Here is a 19809-nt window from a genome sequence, read left to right on the forward strand (position 1 = left end):
TTCAGTATGCTACTTATGTCTCTCCATCAGTATGTATCCTGTAATATGCATCGCATACCTTGTATGTTTTATTCCTGTTGATCAATGTATCTGTTTTTGACTGATTCGCTGTTCTTATCTATTCTATAATAAAATTCTTTGTAAAAGAAAAAAACACTTGTGCGCCTGAATGCGTGCAAATGCATTTAACTGCTAGCACTTGAGCATTTTTTTTTTTTTTCATTTCAATGGCCAGAATAAATTAACCAGGAATGAACTCTCCTGCGCTCTGAGACCCAGGTGGGTGGCGAATAGATGGAACCAGAACTGGAAGATACGACCACCAGTGCCTATAGGGTTGTGCAGCTCCAAACAAGGCTGGGGAAGCCCGACCAGTACTGCAAAGTGAAACAAAAACGAGAAGCGCACCAGCCAAAATGTATTGAATACAAAATGATACTCACAAACAGCGAAGTAATTCAAACATGTAAGTCCTCAAAGGAAGGAAAGTTAAGAAGGGCATCCCTTCTTTATCGGAGCTCTGATGAAGAAGGGGTGCCCTTCGAAACGCGTCAACTGTACTCTGAGTGTCTACCCCTATGATGGGACTCGCGCAGGCTTCCTAACTTTCAAGTTCCTTTGAGGACTTACATGCTTGAATTACTTTTGAAATCATTTTGTATTCAATAAATTTTGGTTACTGAGCAGGGGCGGACTGACCATTTGGAAACTTGGGCACTGCCCGAGGGCCCGGGGTCAGTAAGGGGCCCCATGAGATGCCCCTGGTACCTTTACCATAGGCTTTTTTGAGTTTGGGCAAGGACACAGGGGCCCCATGATCCCCTATTGCCCGGGGGCCCCATGAGTTGTCAGTCCGCCTCTGTTACTGAGGTAATGCGCAAGGTTGGTGCACTTATTGTTTTTGTTTCGCTTTGCAGAATAAATTAATATTCTGGGCCCTGAAATAAATGTCCAAGTGCTTAACGTACCTAAACGCTTTTGTAAAAATGCAACTTAGGTGTTTTTTTGAAACTGCTTTTCTCCTGCCAGGAGAAAAGCATTTACAAAAGTCCCAGTGTGCATGTAGCCTAAGGGAAATTACATTAAAAAAACTGAATGAGAAAGTTCACTAATTATTGTTCACTTGCTATTTCACAATGAAAGCGGCTAATGCTTGCCCAGTATACTATTGTTTCCATCATAACTTTAGTGATTAATAAAAATCATTATTTAATGAACAACCATTTACCTCCATAGATCTAAATAAAGAGATGCCAATAGCCTACCTATGCTGTAATCGGAGGGGAAGTGGCTTTATTATTAGGTCTTTGGCTTACTCCCATTTTTTATGTTTGTTCTTACTGAGCCTTTGAGCCCAGCAGGAAATTGCTCTTTGTTTTAACAAATCTCTTACCTTTTGATCTACTGGAGAATACTGAAGAGTATATAAACTGCACAGGTCCTATAAGTGGAACATCACAGCATGAGTCTGTAAGATAACACAGTGCTGATGGTGTGCTAATTGAGTGATGGAACTGACAGTGTTTTTAAATAGAATTGCACTCGCTTTCAGGAGAATTGGGTAAATAGGTAATTCAGCTTTCTGTGAGTTCGGTGACACCTCTGTTCACCTTTTCTTAAGCAAACTACTAGGGAACCTAAAGAGGAGATTTGCTTGGGTTGTTGGATAATGGAAAAAAGAAATATTGCAACACTAGAATTGGGGAAAACATTTCAAAAGGAATAAACTGAACATAGATGGGACCAACTTATTGAAATGGTCATAATTGTAGGAATGACAGGAACACATTGCAGCTCACGCATTTCAGAATCATTGGTCATCCTTTCTGATTGTGCTTTGAATGCAGCAGATAGATTTTTGACTGTACTCACCCTGTCCTCTAAAGCAGGGGTCTCCAAATATTCTAAACAGAGGGCCAGTTGGTAGCCCTTCAGACTTTAGGAGGGTCGGACTGTGGCCAGTGGGAGTAGAAAATGTCCCGGTCAGGGGTGGACTGACAACTCATGGGGCCCCCGGGCAATAGGGGATCATGGGGCCCCTGTGTCCTTGCCAAAACTCAAGAAAGCCTATTAAAAAGGTACCAGGGACATTTCATGGGGCCCCCTATTGACCCCGGGCCCTCGAGCAGTGCCCGAATTTCCAAATGGTCAGTCCGCCCCTGGTCCCGGCATCAGTGGGAGAAAACAGTGCCTTTAGGCTTGGTGGTCAGTGGAGCTAAAAAAATTACAGAACACCTGTGGTAAGTAGGATGAGGAATAGTGCACCATCACTGGTATAAGTGGGAGGAATAATGCCTCATTGTTGGCACCATTGGGAATAAAAGTGCTTAATCGTTGGTGTCAGTGGGAGTAATAATGCCCCATGCCTTTGGTCAGTAGGATGAATGGGACGAATAGTGCTTCATTGTTGGCATCATTGGGAAGAATGGTGCCCCTATTGTTGGTGTCAGTGGAAGGAACAGTGTCCCAATATGTCATTTGGAAGAATAATGCACTGTTTCGTAATTGAAATGGAGTCTCATTGTTGGTGTCAGTGGGAGTCATAGTGCTTCAAGGGCTGGATAAAGGCAAGTAAAGGTCTGCATTCATCTCGTGGGCCACAGTTTGGAGACCACTGCTCTAAAGGATGGTTTGTACTGGTAATTAGAGATGAGCGAATCGAAGTATCCGAAGTGGAATTCGAGTCGAATTTCGGAAAAATTTCGATTCGTGCCGAATCCGAAAAACAGCCTAATTCGGACGCGCGAATCGAAATTTTTCCGAAAATGGCGGCTGACATGTGCGGCGACGGAGCGGGGATGTCGGGGAAGGCGCGCAGACAAGGCGCGCTGCCCCATAATGCATTCCTCAACGACATGTGATCGCATCAGCCAATCAGCAGCCAGCCAGCCAGCACTGTGTAATGGTCGAGGTATATATAGCGGCCATTTTGGAAATCTTCATTTGCCTGCAGTCATTGAACAGAGGCAGACCGCTCTGTACTAGGGACAGGGACAGAGTTAGGGCCACAGAAACGAGAATAGGGGACAGAGAGAAGTTACTTAGGGACAGAGAACCATTACTCAGGGACACAGACTTGTTAATGAGGGCCACAGAATCGTTATTTAGGGACAAAGAAACGCTAGTTAGGGCCACAGAATTCATACTCAGGGACAGACAGAATTGTTACTCAGTGCCAGAGAATTGTTACTTAGGGCCACAGAAACGTTATTAGGGCCACAGAATTTTTACTCAGGGACAGACAGAATTGTTACTGAGTGCCAGAGAATTGTTACTCAGGGACAGACAGAATTGTTACTGAGTGCCAGAGAATTCTTACTCAGGGCCACAGAATTCATTCTCAGGGACAGACAGAATTGTTACTCAGGGACAGACAGAATTGTTACTGAGTGCCAGAGAATTGTTACTCAGGGACAGACAGAATTGTTACTGAGTGCCAGAGAATTGTTACTCAGGGACAGACAGAATTGTTACTGAGTGCCAGAGAATTGTTACTCAGGGACAGACAGAATTGTTACTGAGTGCCAGAGAATTGTTACTCTCACAGACACAAAATTGTTACTTGCACAGACACAGAATTGTTACTTGCACAGACACACAATTGTTACTCAGGGCCACAGAATTCATACTCAGGGACAGACAGAATTGTTACTGAGTGCCAGAGAATTCTTACTCAGGGCCACAGAATTCATACTCAGGGACAGACAGAATTGTTACTCAGGGACAGACAGAATTGTTACTGAGTGCCAGAGAATTGTTACTCAGGGACAGACAGAATTGTTACTGAGTGCCAGAGAATTGTTACTCAGGGACAGACAGAATTGTTACTGAGTGCCAGAGAATTGTTACTCTCACAGACACAAAATTGTTACTTGCACAGACACAGAATTGTTACTCGCACAGAGACAGAATTGTTACTCAGGGCCACAGAATTCATACTCAGGGACAGACAGAATTGTTACTGAGTGCCAGAGAATTGTTACTCAGGGACAGACAGAATTGTTACTGAGTGCCAGAGAATTGTTACTCTCACAGACACAAAATTGTTACTTGCACAGACACAGAATTGTTACTTGCACAGACACACAATTGTTACTCAGGGCCACAGAATTCATACTCAGGGACAGACAGAATTGTTACTGAGTGCCAGAGAATTCTTACTCAGGGCCACAGAATTCATACTCAGGGACAGACAGAATTGTTACTCAGGGACAGACAGAATTGTTACTGAGTGCCAGAGAATTGTTACTCAGGGACAGACAGAATTGTTACTGAGTGCCAGAGAATTGTTACTCTCACAGACACAAAATTGTTACTTGCACAGACACAGAATTGTTACTTGCACAGACACACAATTGTTACTCAGGGCCACAGAATTCATACTCAGGGACAGACAGAATTGTTACTGAGTGCCAGAGAATTGTTACTCAGGGACAGACAGAATTGTTACTGAGTGCCAGAGAATTGTTACTCTCACAGACACAAAATTGTTACTTGCACAGACACAGAATTGTTACTCGCACAGAGACAGAATTGTTACTCAGGGCCACAGAATTCATACTCAGGGACAGACAGAATTGTTACTGAGTGCCAGAGAATTGTTACTCTCACAGACACAAAATTGTTACTTGCACAGACACAGAATTGTTACTCGCACAGAGACAGAATTGTTACTCAGGGCCACAGAATTCATACTCAGGGACAGACAGAATTGTTACTGAGTGCCAGAGAATTGTTACTCAGGGAAGACAGAATTGTTACTGAGTGCCATAGAATTGTTACTCAGGGACAGACAGAATTGTTACTGAGTGCCAGAGAATTGTTACTCTCACAGACACAAAATTGTTACTTGCACAGACACAGAATTGTTACTCGCACAGAGACAGAATTGTTACTCAGGGCCACAGAATTCATACTCAGGGACAGACAGAATTGTTACTGAGTGCCAGAGAATTGTTACTCAGGGACAGACAGAATTGTTACTGAGTGCCAGAGAATTGTTACTCTCACAGACACAAAATTGTTACTTGCACAGACACAGAATTGTTACTCGCACAGAGACAGAATTGTTACTCAGGGCCACAGAATTCATACTCAGGGACAGACAGAATTGTTACTGAGTGCCAGAGAATTGTTACTCAGGGACAGACAGAATTGTTACTGAGTGCCAGAGAATTGTTACTCTCACAGACACAAAATTGTTACTTGCACAGACACAGAATTGTTACTTGCACAGACACACAATTGTTACTCAGGGCCACAGAATTCATACTCAGGGACAGACAGAATTGTTACTGAGTGCCAGAGAATTGTTACTCAGGGACAGACAGAATTGTTACTGAGTGCCAGAGAATTGTTACTCTCACAGACACAAAATTGTTACTTGCACAGACACAGAATTGTTACTCGCACAGAGACAGAATTGTTACTCAGGGCCACAGAATTCATACTCAGGGACAGACAGAATTGTTACTGAGTGCCAGAGAATTGTTACTCAGGGAAGACAGAATTGTTACTGAGTGCCATAGAATTGTTACTCAGGGACAGACAGAATTGTTACTGAGTGCCAGAGAATTGTTACTCTCACAGACACAAAATTGTTACTTGCACAGACACAGAATTGTTACTCGCACAGAGACAGAATTGTTACTCAGGGCCACAGAATTCATACTCAGGGACAGACAGAATTGTTACTGAGTGCCAGAGAATTGTTACTCAGGGACAGACAGAATTGTTACTGAGTGCCAGAGAATTGTTACTCTCACAGACACAAAATTGTTACTTGCACAGACACAGAATTGTTACTTGCACAGACACACAATTGTTACTGAGTGCCAGAGAATTGTTACTCAGGGACAGACAGAATTGTTACTGAGTGCCAGAGAATTGTTACTCAGGGACAGACAGAATTGTTACTGAGTGCCAGAGAATTGTTACTCAGGGACAGACAGAATTGTTACTGAGTGCCAGAGAATTGTTACTCGCACAGACACAAAATTGTTACTTGCACAGACACAGAATTGTTACTCGCACAGAGACAGAATTGTTACTCAGGGCCACAGAATTCATACTCAGGGACAGACAGAATTGTTACTGAGTGCCAGAGAATTGTTACTCAGGGACAGACAGAATTGTTACTGAGTGCCAGAGAATTGTTACTCTCACAGACACAAAATTGTTACTTGCACAGACACAGAATTGTTACTTGCACAGACACACAATTGTTACTCAGGGCCACAGAATTCATACTCAGGGACAGACAGAATTGTTACTGAGTGCCAGAGAATTCTTACTCAGGGCCACAGAATTCATACTCAGGGACAGACAGAATTGTTACTCAGGGACAGACAGAATTGTTACTGAGTGCCAGAGAATTGTTACTCAGGGACAGACAGAATTTTTACTGAGTGCCAGAGAATTGTTACTCTCACAGACACAAAATTGTTACTTGCACAGACACAGAATTGTTACTTGCACAGACACACAATTGTTACTCAGGGCCACAGAATTCATACTCAGGGACAGACAGAATTGTTACTGAGTGCCAGAGAATTGTTACTCAGGGACACCTAATCGTTGAATTAAATAGTATGTCAGACAACATGCAGAGGAGTGGCAGAGGAGGCAATGTTTTAGGAGCGAGCAGACGTGGCAGCAGAGGAAGGGGTCGAGGCAGCAGTATTCGCAGCCAGAGGCCAGTGCTCCCGGTGTCATCCAGCGGTCGTGTCTCCACCGACAACCCTGCCGTCATTGATTGGTTGGCTCGGTCGTCTTCCTCTTCCCAGGTCACCTCTGACACCTACAGCCAACGGTCGGTGGGTACGTCAGACACAACCGTTAGTTGGCATGGCCCGGGACCAAGCCCACTGAAATCACGTGTCCTCTACCTGCCCCTGTCCTTTGCTGTTCCCTCACCAAGCGAAGTATCGCATGCTGTGGGCTCAGCCCCACTGTACAGTGAGGAAGAGCTAACAGAGGGCGGTCAGGAACGGGGGGAGACATCGGCCTTTTCAGCAGCCAAGCGAACAAGTACTGGCGAGGAGAGTGGCTCGGTAGCCGGTCTAGAGACAGGTCTGTCTCCTGTCTCATGTGCCACTTTCAGGTCTCTTCACACTGCTGGTGTGTTTAATTTTTTGACATAGGGTGCAGGCAGATTACGGGCCTCACATAGCTGCTGCCAGGCCCCTAATCTGCCATGGGCCCCTATATACCGCCTCCTCATGCTGCTGCCAAGTCCAGAGTCTGTCATGGTCCCTGTACGGCCTCCCATTGCTGCTGTCTCCATCGCCACACTCTGCTGCCATGTGCCACTTTCAGGTCTCTTCACACTGCTGGTGTGTTAAATTTTTTGACATAGGGTGCTGCAAGATAACGGGCCTCACATAGCTGCTGCCAGTCCCCTAATCAGCCATGGGCCCCTATACCGCCTCCTCCTGCTGCTGCCAGGTCCAGAGTCTCTCATGCCATGTGCCACTTTCAGGTCTCTTCACACTGCTGGTGTGTTAAATTTTTTGACATAGGGTGCTGCAAGATAACGGGCCTCACATAGCTGCTGCCAGGCCCCTAATCTGCCATGGGCCCCTATATACCGCCTCCTCATGCTGCTGCCAAGTCCAGAGTCTGTCATGGTCCCTGTACGGCCTCCCATTGCTGCTGTCTCCATCGCCACACTCTGCTGCCATGTGCCACTTTCAGGTCTCTTCACACTGCTGGTGTGTTAAATTTTTTGACATAGGGTGCAGGCAGATTACGGGCCTCACATAGCTGCTGCCAGGCCCCTAATCTGCCATGGGCCCCTATATACCGCCTCCTCATGCTGCTGCCAAGTCTAGAGTCTGTCATGGGTCCCTGTACGGCCTCCCATTGCTGCTGTCTCCATCGCCACACTCTGCTGCCATGTGCCACTTTCAGGTCTCTTCACACTGCTGGTGTGTTAAATTTTTTGACATAGGGTGCAGGCAGATTACGGGCCTCACATAGCTGCTGCCAGGCCCCTAATCTGCCATGGGCCCCTATATACCGCCTCCTCCTGCTGCTGCCAGGTCCAGAGTCTCTCATGGGTCCCTGTACGGCCTCCCATTGCTGCTGTCTCCATCGCCACACTCTGCTGCCATGTGCCACTTTCAGGTCTCTTCACACTGCTGGTGTGTTAAATTTTTTGACATAGGGTGCAGGCAGATTACGGGCCTCACATAGCTGCTGCCAGGCCCCTAATCTGCCATGGGCCCCTATATACCACCTCCTCCTGCTGCTGCCAGGTCCAGAGTCTCTCATGGGTCCCTGTACGGCCTCCCATTGCTGCTGTCTCCATCGCCACACTCTGCTGCCATGTGCCACTTTCAGGTCTCTTCACACTGCTGGTGTGTTAAATTTTTTGACATAGGGTGCTGCAAGATAACGGGCCTCACATAGCTGCTGCCAGGCCCCTAATCTGCCATGGGCCCCTATATACCGCCTCCTCATGCTGCTGCCAAGTCCAGAGTCTGTCATGGTCCCTGTACGGCCTCCCATTGCTGCTGTCTCCATCGCCACACTCTGCTGCCATGTGCCACTTTCAGGTCTCTTCACACTGCTGGTGTGTTAAATTTTTTGACATAGGGTGCAGGCAGATTACGGGCCTCACATAGCTGCTGCCAGGCCCCTAATCTGCCATGGGCCCCTATATACCGCCTCCTCCTGCTGCTGCCAGGTCCAGAGTCTCTCATGGGTCCCTGTACGGCCTCCCATTGCTGCTGTCTCCATCGCCACACTCTGCTGCCATGTGCCACTTTCAGGTCTCTTCACACTGCTGGTGTGTTAAATTTTTTGACATAGGGTGCTGCAAGATAACGGGCCTCACATAGCTGCTGCCAGGCCCCTAATCTGCCATGGGCCCCTATATACCGCCTCCTCATGCTGCTGCCAAGTCCAGAGTCTGTCATGGTCCCTGTACGGCCTCCCATTGCTGCTGTCTCCATCGCCACACTCTGCTGCCATGTGCCACTTTCAGGTCTCTTCACACTGCTGGTGTGTTAAATTTTTTGACATAGGGTGCAGGCAGATTACGGGCCTCACATAGCTGCTGCCAGGCCCCTAATCTGCCATGGGCCCCTATATACCGCCTCCTCCTGCTGCTGCCAGGTCCAGAGTCTCTCATGGGTCCCTGTACGGCCTCCCATTGCTGCTGTCTCCATCGCCACACTCTGCTGCCATGTGCCACTTTCAGGTCTCTTCACACTGCTGGTGTGTTAAATTTTTTGACATAGGGTGCTGCAAGATAACGGGCCTCACATAGCTGCTGCCAGGCCCCTAATCTGCCATGGGCCCCTATATACCGCCTCCTCATGCTGCTGCCAAGTCCAGAGTCTGTCATGGTCCCTGTACGGCCTCCCATTGCTGCTGTCTCCATCGCCACACTCTGCTGCCATGTGCCACTTTCAGGTCTCTTCACACTGCTGGTGTGTTAAATTTTTTGACATAGGGTGCTGCAAGATAACGGGCCTCACATAGCTGCTGCCAGTCCCCTAATCAGCCATGGGCCCCTATACCGCCTCCTCCTGCTGCTGCCAGGTCCAGAGTCTCTCATGCCATGTGCCACTTTCAGGTCTCTTCACACTGCTGGTGTGTTAAATTTTTTGACATAGGGTGCTGCAAGATAACGGGCCTCACATAGCTGCTGCCAGGCCCCTAATCTGCCATGGGCCCCTATATACCGCCTCCTCATGCTGCTGCCAAGTCCAGAGTCTGTCATGGTCCCTGTACGGCCTCCCATTGCTGCTGTCTCCATCGCCACACTCTGCTGCCATGTGCCACTTTCAGGTCTCTTCACACTGCTGGTGTGTTAAATTTTTTGACATAGGGTGCAGGCAGATTACGGGCCTCACATAGCTGCTGCCAGGCCCCTAATCTGCCATGGGCCCCTATATACCGCCTCCTCATGCTGCTGCCAAGTCTAGAGTCTGTCATGGGTCCCTGTACGGCCTCCCATTGCTGCTGTCTCCATCGCCACACTCTGCTGCCATGTGCCACTTTCAGGTCTCTTCACACTGCTGGTGTGTTAAATTTTTTGACATAGGGTGCAGGCAGATTACGGGCCTCACATAGCTGCTGCCAGGCCCCTAATCTGCCATGGGCCCCTATATACCGCCTCCTCCTGCTGCTGCCAGGTCCAGAGTCTCTCATGGGTCCCTGTACGGCCTCCCATTGCTGCTGTCTCCATCGCCACACTCTGCTGCCATGTGCCACTTTCAGGTCTCTTCACACTGCTGGTGTGTTAAATTTTTTGACATAGGGTGCAGGCAGATTACGGGCCTCACATAGCTGCTGCCAGGCCCCTAATCTGCCATGGGCCCCTATATACCGCCTCCTCCTGCTGCTGCCAGGTCCAGAGTCTCTCATGGGTCCCTGTACGGCCTCCCATTGCTGCTGTCTCCATCGCCACACTCTGCTGCCATGTGCCACTTTCAGGTCTCTTCACACTGCTGGTGTGTTAAATTTTTTGACATAGGGTGCTGCAAGATAACGGGCCTCACATAGCTGCTGCCAGGCCCCTAATCTGCCATGGGCCCCTATATACCGCCTCCTCATGCTGCTGCCAAGTCCAGAGTCTGTCATGGTCCCTGTACGGCCTCCCATTGCTGCTGTCTCCATCGCCACACTCTGCTGCCATGTGCCACTTTCAGGTCTCTTCACACTGCTGGTGTGTTAAATTTTTTGACATAGGGTGCAGGCAGATTACGGGCCTCACATAGCTGCTGCCAGGCCCCTAATCTGCCATGGGCCCCTATATACCGCCTCCTCCTGCTGCTGCCAGGTCCAGAGTCTCTCATGGGTCCCTGTACGGCCTCCCATTGCTGCTGTCTCCATCGCCACACTCTGCTGCCATGTGCCACTTTCAGGTCTCTTCACACTGCTGGTGTGTTAAATTTTTTGACATAGGGTGCTGCAAGATAACGGGCCTCACATAGCTGCTGCCAGGCCCCTAATCTGCCATGGGCCCCTATATACCGCCTCCTCATGCTGCTGCCAAGTCCAGAGTCTGTCATGGTCCCTGTACGGCCTCCCATTGCTGCTGTCTCCATCGCCACACTCTGCTGCCATGTGCCACTTTCAGGTCTCTTCACACTGCTGGTGTGTTAAATTTTTTGACATAGGGTGCAGGCAGATTACGGGCCTCACATAGCTGCTGCCAGGCCCCTAATCTGCCATGGGCCCCTATATACCGCCTCCTCATGCTGCTGCCAAGTCTAGAGTCTGTCATGGGTCCCTGTACGGCCTCCCATTGCTGCTGTCTCCATCGCCACACTCTGCTGCCATGTGCCACTTTCAGGTCTCTTCACACTGCTGGTGTGTTAAATTTTTTGACATAGGGTGCTGCAAGATAACGGGCCTCACATAGCTGCTGCCAGGCCCCTAATCTGCCATGGGCCCCTATATACCGCCTCCTCATGCTGCTGCCAAGTCCAGAGTCTGTCATGGTCCCTGTACGGCCTCCCATTGCTGCTGTCTCCATCGCCACACTCTGCTGCCATGTGCCACTTTCAGGTCTCTTCACACTGCTGGTGTGTTAAATTTTTTGACATAGGGTGCAGGCAGATTACGGGCCTCACATAGCTGCTGCCAGGCCCCTAATCTGCCATGGGCCCCTATATACCGCCTCCTCATGCTGCTGCCAAGTCCAGAGTCTGTCATGGTCCCTGTACGGCCTCCCATTGCTGCTGTCTCCATCGCCACACTCTGCTGCCATGTGCCACTTTCAGGTCTCTTCACACTGCTGGTGTGTTAAATTTTTTGACATAGGGTGCAGGCAGATTACGGGCCTCACATAGCTGCTGCCAGGCCCCTAATCTGCCATGGGCCCCTATATACCACCTCCTCCTGCTGCTGCCAGGTCCAGAGTCTCTCATGGGTCCCTGTACGGCCTCCCATTGCTGCTGTCTCCATCGCCACACTCTGCTGCCATGTGCCACTTTCAGGTCTCTTCACACTGCTGGTGTGTTAAATTTTTTGACATAGGGTGCTGCAAGATAACGGGCCTCACATAGCTGCTGCCAGGCCCCTAATCTGCCATGGGCCCCTATATACCGCCTCCTCATGCTGCTGCCAAGTCCAGAGTCTGTCATGGTCCCTGTACGGCCTCCCATTGCTGCTGTCTCCATCGCCACACTCTGCTGCCATGTGCCACTTTCAGGTCTCTTCACACTGCTGGTGTGTTAAATTTTTTGACATAGGGTGCAGGCAGATTACGGGCCTCACATAGCTGCTGCCAGGCCCCTAATCTGCCATGGGCCCCTATATACCGCCTCCTCATGCTGCTGCCAAGTCCAGAGTCTGTCATGGTCCCTGTACGGCCTCCCATTGCTGCTGTCTCCATCGCCACACTCTGCTGCCATGTGCCACTTTCAGGTCTCTTCACACTGCTGGTGTGTTAAATTTTTTGACATAGGGTGCAGGCAGATTACGGGCCTCACATAGCTGCTGCCAGGCCCCTAATCTGCCATGGGCCCCTATATACCACCTCCTCCTGCTGCTGCCAGGTCCAGAGTCTCTCATGGGTCCCTGTACGGCCTCCCATTGCTGCTGTCTCCATCGCCACACTCTGCTGCCATGTGCCACTTTCAGGTCTCTTCACACTGCTGGTGTGTTAAATTTTTTGACATAGGGTGCTGCAAGATAACGGGCCTCACATAGCTGCTGCCAGGCCCCTAATCTGCCATGGGCCCCTATATACCGCCTCCTCATGCTGCTGCCAAGTCCAGAGTCTGTCATGGTCCCTGTACGGCCTCCCATTGCTGCTGTCTCCATCGCCACACTCTGCTGCCATGTGCCACTTTCAGGTCTCTTCACACTGCTGGTGTGTTAAATTTTTTGACATAGGGTGCAGGCAGATTACGGGCCTCACATAGCTGCTGCCAGGCCCCTAATCTGCCATGGGCCCCTATATACCGCCTCCTCATGCTGCTGCCAAGTCTAGAGTCTGTCATGGGTCCCTGTACGGCCTCCCATTGCTGCTGTCTCCATCGCCACACTCTGCTGCCATGTGCCACTTTCAGGTCTCTTCACACTGCTGGTGTGTTAAATTTTTTGACATAGGGTGCTGCAAGATAACGGGCCTCACATAGCTGCTGCCAGGCCCCTAATCTGCCATGGGCCCCTATATACCGCCTCCTCATGCTGCTGCCAAGTCCAGAGTCTGTCATGGTCCCTGTACGGCCTCCCATTGCTGCTGTCTCCATCGCCACACTCTGCTGCCATGTGCCACTTTCAGGTCTCTTCACACTGCTGGTGTGTTAAATTTTTTGACATAGGGTGCAGGCAGATTACGGGCCTCACATAGCTGCTGCCAGGCCCCTAATCTGCCATGGGCCCCTATATACCGCCTCCTCATGCTGCTGCCAAGTCCAGAGTCTGTCATGGTCCCTGTACGGCCTCCCATTGCTGCTGTCTCCATCGCCACACTCTGCTGCCATGTGCCACTTTCAGGTCTCTTCACACTGCTGGTGTGTTAAATTTTTTGACATAGGGTGCAGGCAGATTACGGGCCTCACATAGCTGCTGCCAGGCCCCTAATCTGCCATGGGCCCCTATATACCACCTCCTCCTGCTGCTGCCAGGTCCAGAGTCTCTCATGGGTCCCTGTACGGCCTCCCATTGCTGCTGTCTCCATCGCCACACTCTGCTGCCATGTGCCACTTTCAGGTCTCTTCACACTGCTGGTGTGTTAAATTTTTTGACATAGGGTGCTGCAAGATAACGGGCCTCACATAGCTGCTGCCAGGCCCCTAATCTGCCATGGGCCCCTATATACCGCCTCCTCATGCTGCTGCCAAGTCCAGAGTCTGTCATGGTCCCTGTACGGCCTCCCATTGCTGCTGTCTCCATCGCCACACTCTGCTGCCATGTGCCACTTTCAGGTCTCTTCACACTGCTGGTGTGTTAAATTTTTTGACATAGGGTGCAGGCAGATTACGGGCCTCACATAGCTGCTGCCAGGCCCCTAATCTGCCATGGGCCCCTATATACCGCCTCCTCCTGCTGCTGCCAGGTCCAGAGTCTCTCATGGGTCCCTGTACGGCCTCCCATTGCTGCTGTCTCCATCGCCACACTCTGCTGCCATGTGCCACTTTCAGGTCTCTTCACACTGCTGGTGTGTTAAATTTTTTGACATAGGGTGCTGCAAGATAACGGGCCTCACATAGCTGCTGCCAGGCCCCTAATCTGCCATGGGCCCCTATATACCGCCTCCTCATGCTGCTGCCAAGTCCAGAGTCTGTCATGGTCCCTGTACGGCCTCCCATTGCTGCTGTCTCCATCGCCACACTCTGCTGCCATGTGCCACTTTCAGGTCTCTTCACACTGCTGGTGTGTTAAATTTTTTGACATAGGGTGCTGCAAGATAACGGGCCTCACATAGCTGCTGCCAGTCCCCTAATCAGCCATGGGCCCCTATACCGCCTCCTCCTGCTGCTGCCAGGTCCAGAGTCTCTCATGCCATGTGCCACTTTCAGGTCTCTTCACACTGCTGGTGTGTTAAATTTTTTGACATAGGGTGCTGCAAGATAACGGGCCTCACATAGCTGCTGCCAGGCCCCTAATCTGCCATGGGCCCCTATATACCGCCTCCTCATGCTGCTGCCAAGTCCAGAGTCTGTCATGGTCCCTGTACGGCCTCCCATTGCTGCTGTCTCCATCGCCACACTCTGCTGCCATGTGCCACTTTCAGGTCTCTTCACACTGCTGGTGTGTTAAATTTTTTGACATAGGGTGCAGGCAGATTACGGGCCTCACATAGCTGCTGCCAGGCCCCTAATCTGCCATGGGCCCCTATATACCGCCTCCTCATGCTGCTGCCAAGTCTAGAGTCTGTCATGGGTCCCTGTACGGCCTCCCATTGCTGCTGTCTCCATCGCCACACTCTGCTGCCATGTGCCACTTTCAGGTCTCTTCACACTGCTGGTGTGTTAAATTTTTTGACATAGGGTGCAGGCAGATTACGGGCCTCACATAGCTGCTGCCAGGCCCCTAATCTGCCATGGGCCCCTATATACCGCCTCCTCCTGCTGCTGCCAGGTCCAGAGTCTCTCATGGGTCCCTGTACGGCCTCCCATTGCTGCTGTCTCCATCGCCACACTCTGCTGCCATGTGCCACTTTCAGGTCTCTTCACACTGCTGGTGTGTTAAATTTTTTGACATAGGGTGCAGGCAGATTACGGGCCTCACATAGCTGCTGCCAGGCCCCTAATCTGCCATGGGCCCCTATATACCGCCTCCTCCTGCTGCTGCCAGGTCCAGAGTCTCTCATGGGTCCCTGTACGGCCTCCCATTGCTGCTGTCTCCATCGCCACACTCTGCTGCCATGTGCCACTTTCAGGTCTCTTCACACTGCTGGTGTGTTAAATTTTTTGACATAGGGTGCTGCAAGATAACGGGCCTCACATAGCTGCTGCCAGGCCCCTAATCAGCCATGGGCCCCTATACCGCCTCCTCCTGCTGCTGCCAGGTCCAGAGTCTCTCATGCCATGTGCCACTTTCAGGTCTCTTCACACTGCTGGTGTGTTTAATTTTTTGACATAGGGTGCAGGCAGATTACGGGCCTCACATAGCTGCTGCCAGGCCCCTAATCTGCCATGGGCCCCTATATACCGCCTCCTCATGCTGCTGCCAAGTCTAGAGTCTCTCATGGGTCCCTGTACGGCCTCCCATTGCTGCTGTCTCCATCGCCACACTCTGCTGCCATGTGCCACTTTCAGGTCTCTTCACACTGCTGGTGTGTTAAATTTTTTGACATAGGGTGCTGGCAGATTACGGGCCTCCTATAGCTGCTGCCAGGCCCCTAATCTGCCGTAGGCCCCTATATACCGCCTCCTCATGCTGCTGCCAGGTCCAGAGTCTCTCATGGGTCCCTGTACGGCCTCCCATTGCTGCTGTCTCCATCGCCACACTCTGCCATGTGCCACTTTCAGGTCTCCTCACACTGCTGGTGTGTTCCATTTTTTGTCATAGGGTGCTGGCAGATTATGGGCCTCCCATAACTGCTGCCAGGCCCCTAATCTGCCATGGGCCCCTATACCGACTCCTCATGCTGTGACGTTGCAACAAGGTGGAATTCAACCCTACATATGTTAGACCGCCTTTACGAACAGCAAAAGGCCATCACAGATTTCCTGATGTTAAAAGCAGATAAAGGTACTCCCTGTGTAACTTAGATGTCAGCCATTGGCAGCTCATGCGTGACACCTGCGCTTGCTCAGGCCCTTTGAGGAGGCCACGCTATTCGTGAGTCGGCAGGACTATGGGATGAACGACGTCATTCCTCTGTTGCACGTCCTGGAACAAATGCTGTTAACAATGGCTGGTCAGGGTGCGGTAGACGTGGCGCACAGATCTCAACGCCACATGGCCCCTGTGGGGGCAGGACTGGAAGAAGAGGAGGAGGTAGAGGAGGACATTGGTGCTCAGGAATTATTGAGTGAAATAGGTGGTTTTTCCACTCAGCGGACAGGAGTGGAGGAGCAGGAGCATCTGGTAGAGGAGGAGGAAGAGGAGACAGAGGACCTAGACGCACCGTGGCAGTATGCTGTGGAGATGGAGGCAGGGAGTCCCTCGCATTCCTTGGCACAAATGGCCCATAGCATGCTCGGTTGCTTGCGTAGCGACAGCCGAATAATAACCATCAGACAGAGGGATGACTTTTGGCTGTCCACCTTGTTGGACCCTCGCTACCGTTCAAAAATGGTGGCCTTTTTCACACCTGCTGAGAGGGAGGCCAAAATAACGTACTATAAAAAACACCTATGTAGTCAGCTGGTCTCTGCCTGTCTGCGCCAACGTCCATCCTCAGACACTGTGGGCCCTGTGCGCTCGTGTTCCGCTGCCATGGCAGCAGGGGAGGGGTGGGGTGGTAGGAGCAGTGGCAGCTCCACCAGCAGCGGCTGCCTCAGTCTGCAGTCGATGATGAGTAGCTTTCTTCACCAGCGCAGTGAGGAAACTACTAACCAGCCGCAGCAGCAGCAGCAGCATCAGGTGGACCTGGAGCAGGACCTCAAACAACAGGCTTAGGCCTACTTGGACAGCACCCTGCCAACCGAGGTAGACAATCCCCTTGACTACTGGGCAACGAAACTTGACCTTTGGCCCCAACTAGCTGAATTTGCCCTTGAAAGGCTGTCATGCCCGGCCAGTAGCGTGGCATCGGAGCGCGTGTTTAGTGCGGCAGGAGGTATTGCAACTCCGCGGAGGACACGACTGTCCACCCAAAGTGTGGAGAGACTCACGTTTGTGAAAATGAATCAGGCGTGGATTAGTCTGGATTTCAAACCACCAGTTCCTGACACAACTGACTAAATCCGCCATGAATCATGCCCCAAACATGTGCCACTTTCAGGTCTCCTCACACTGCTGGTGTGTTCCATTTTTTGTCATAGGGTGCTGGCAGATTACGGGCCTCCCATAGCTGCTGCCAGGCCCCTAATCTGCCATGGGCCCCTATACCGCCTCCTCATGCTGCTGCCAAGTCCAGAGTCTCTCATGGGTCCCTGTACGGCCTCCCATTGCTGCTGCCTCCATCGCCACACTCTGCCATGTGCCACTTTCAGGTCTCCTCACACTGCTGGTGTGTTCCATTTTTTGTCATAGGGTGCTGGCAGATTACGGGCCTCCCATAGCTGCTGCCAGGCCCCTAATCTGCCATGGGCCCCTATACCGCCTCCTCATGCTGCTGCCAGGTCCAGAGTCTCTCATGGGTCCCTGTACGGCCTCCCATTGCTGCTGTCTCCATCGCCACACTCTGCCATGTGCCACTTTCAGGTCTCCTCACACTGCTGGTGGGTTCCATTTTTTGTCATAGGGTGCTGGCAGATTACGGGCCTCCCATAGCTGCTGCCAGGCCCGTAATCTGCCATGGGCCCCCGTACCGACTCCTCATGCTGCTGCCAGGCCCGTAATCTGTCATGGGCCACTGTTGTCGCTTGTTGGCATATTCCGCTCGTTCAGATGCTCCTTCTCCTGCTACTCCTCTTCACGGATTCCGTCAGCAGTCTTTCTTGGAATCCGTTTCCAAGAGACAACAGTTTGCGAGCACGCACCCGACGGTGCAGAAGCTGAACGTCCTCCTGTCCAAGTTGCTGCTGCCAGGCTCGTAATCTGTCATGCGCCCCTGTACCGCCTCCTCATGCTGCTGCCAGGTCCAGAGTGTGTCATGGGCCCCCGTACCGACTCCTCATGCTGCTGCCAGGCCCGTAATCTGTCATGGGCCCCTGTACCGCCTCCCCATGCTGCTGCCAGGTCCAGAGTGTGTCATGGGTCCCTGTACGGCCTCCCATTGCTGCTGCCAGGCCCGTAATCTGCCATGGGCCCCTGTACCGACTCCTCATGCTGCTGCCAGGCCCGTAATCTGTCATGGGCCCCTGTACCGCCTCCTCATGCTGCTGCCAGGTCCAGAGTGTGTCATGGGTCCCTGTACGGCCTCCCATTGCTGCTGTCTCTATCGCCACACTCTGCCATGTGCCACTTTCAGGTCTCCTCACACTGCTGGTGGTTTCCATTTTTGTCATAGGGTGCTGTATGGCCTCCCATTGCTGCTGCCTCCACCGCCACACTGTGGCTCCACACTCTGGTTTTGGCCCCGTGACTGCCCAAATGAGTGAAGTGTGCGGTGATTCTAAGATCGACGGCACTCATCTGCATGTCATACTGACTGACAGTATTATTTCTCTTCCCCAGCAGACTCCAAGGGCATTTAAATTAAAGGTACAGTGTTCTGCACTAATATTAAGTCTCTCTGAAGCCTAGAAACACCCTTTTTTAAGTTAAATTCACAGCGAATTTATTCGACTCGAATCGAATATTGTCCACGAATTCGCCGAATCAGTCGAATCGAATTTTTCATTTCTTCGCTCATCTCTACTGGTAATGTTTGCTGAAAACAAGGGTCTGCAAAGAATAATTTACATTTTATCCACTATTTCTCATTTTGTTGGTATTTGGCTATTGTTTTTCCAGCCCCTAAGACATTACAACCTTATTTGTGTTTAGTCAATATTGTTTGATAATATATCAGATCACCATCAACACCATTTCCCTTGTCCAGATTTGTGAATCAGGTGAACTTAGTAAATCCGGCATTTTTTTCATGAATCACAGTTCTTCATAGTATAGGTTATGCACACCTCCCCATTGTCTCATCCACCTACAGTAACAGGAGGAGGAGGTATTTTGTAGTTCAGATATGACTACTTGGACAAGGCTAACTTTTTTTGTTTTTTTTTTTTGTTTAAGGAGACAAAATTTGGGGACATATGCTTGTGTTGCAAAGATGTACTCGGCATGATGGATCAAAAAAAAAAAAAAGAAAAGGAAAACATCCAGACATACAATTCTTTGTCCCAAATCGGCTCTTGGCACTGTGTTCTTTTGTGGAGGACTTTGTCAATTTTTGGTCTGCCATAGCTGACCCACCTATTTATTGCCGTAATGAGACTTTGACTATCCCCATTGCCTATTCTTCTTTTAAAAACCTAAGGCTACATTTCCATGGACGACTAGTGTGCATCCAGCAGCAATCACCGCAGGTAATTGCTGGTTCTGCAGACATCCGTGGATAGCTGCGACCACCTCAACCTGTCATTGAAATGTAGAGGGTTTAGTGGCCACAGCTAGCTGCTCACAGGTGGCTGAAACGGCTGAAGGAATCAATAGATTCCTATCACTGTCATTTTCACCTGAACTAGTCGCATGTGTAAATGTAGCCTTAGGGGAAAATTTGTTAAAACTGGTGAACTCAGAATCTGGTGCAGCTGGGTATGGTAGCCAATCCGCTTCTAACTTCAGCTT

The sequence above is a fragment of the Staurois parvus genome, unplaced genomic scaffold, assembly GCF_062004578.1.
Source record: "Staurois parvus isolate SC_StPar_1 unplaced genomic scaffold, SC_StPar_1.0 ptg000592l, whole genome shotgun sequence".
Taxonomy (NCBI): domain Eukaryota; kingdom Metazoa; phylum Chordata; class Amphibia; order Anura; family Ranidae; genus Staurois; species Staurois parvus.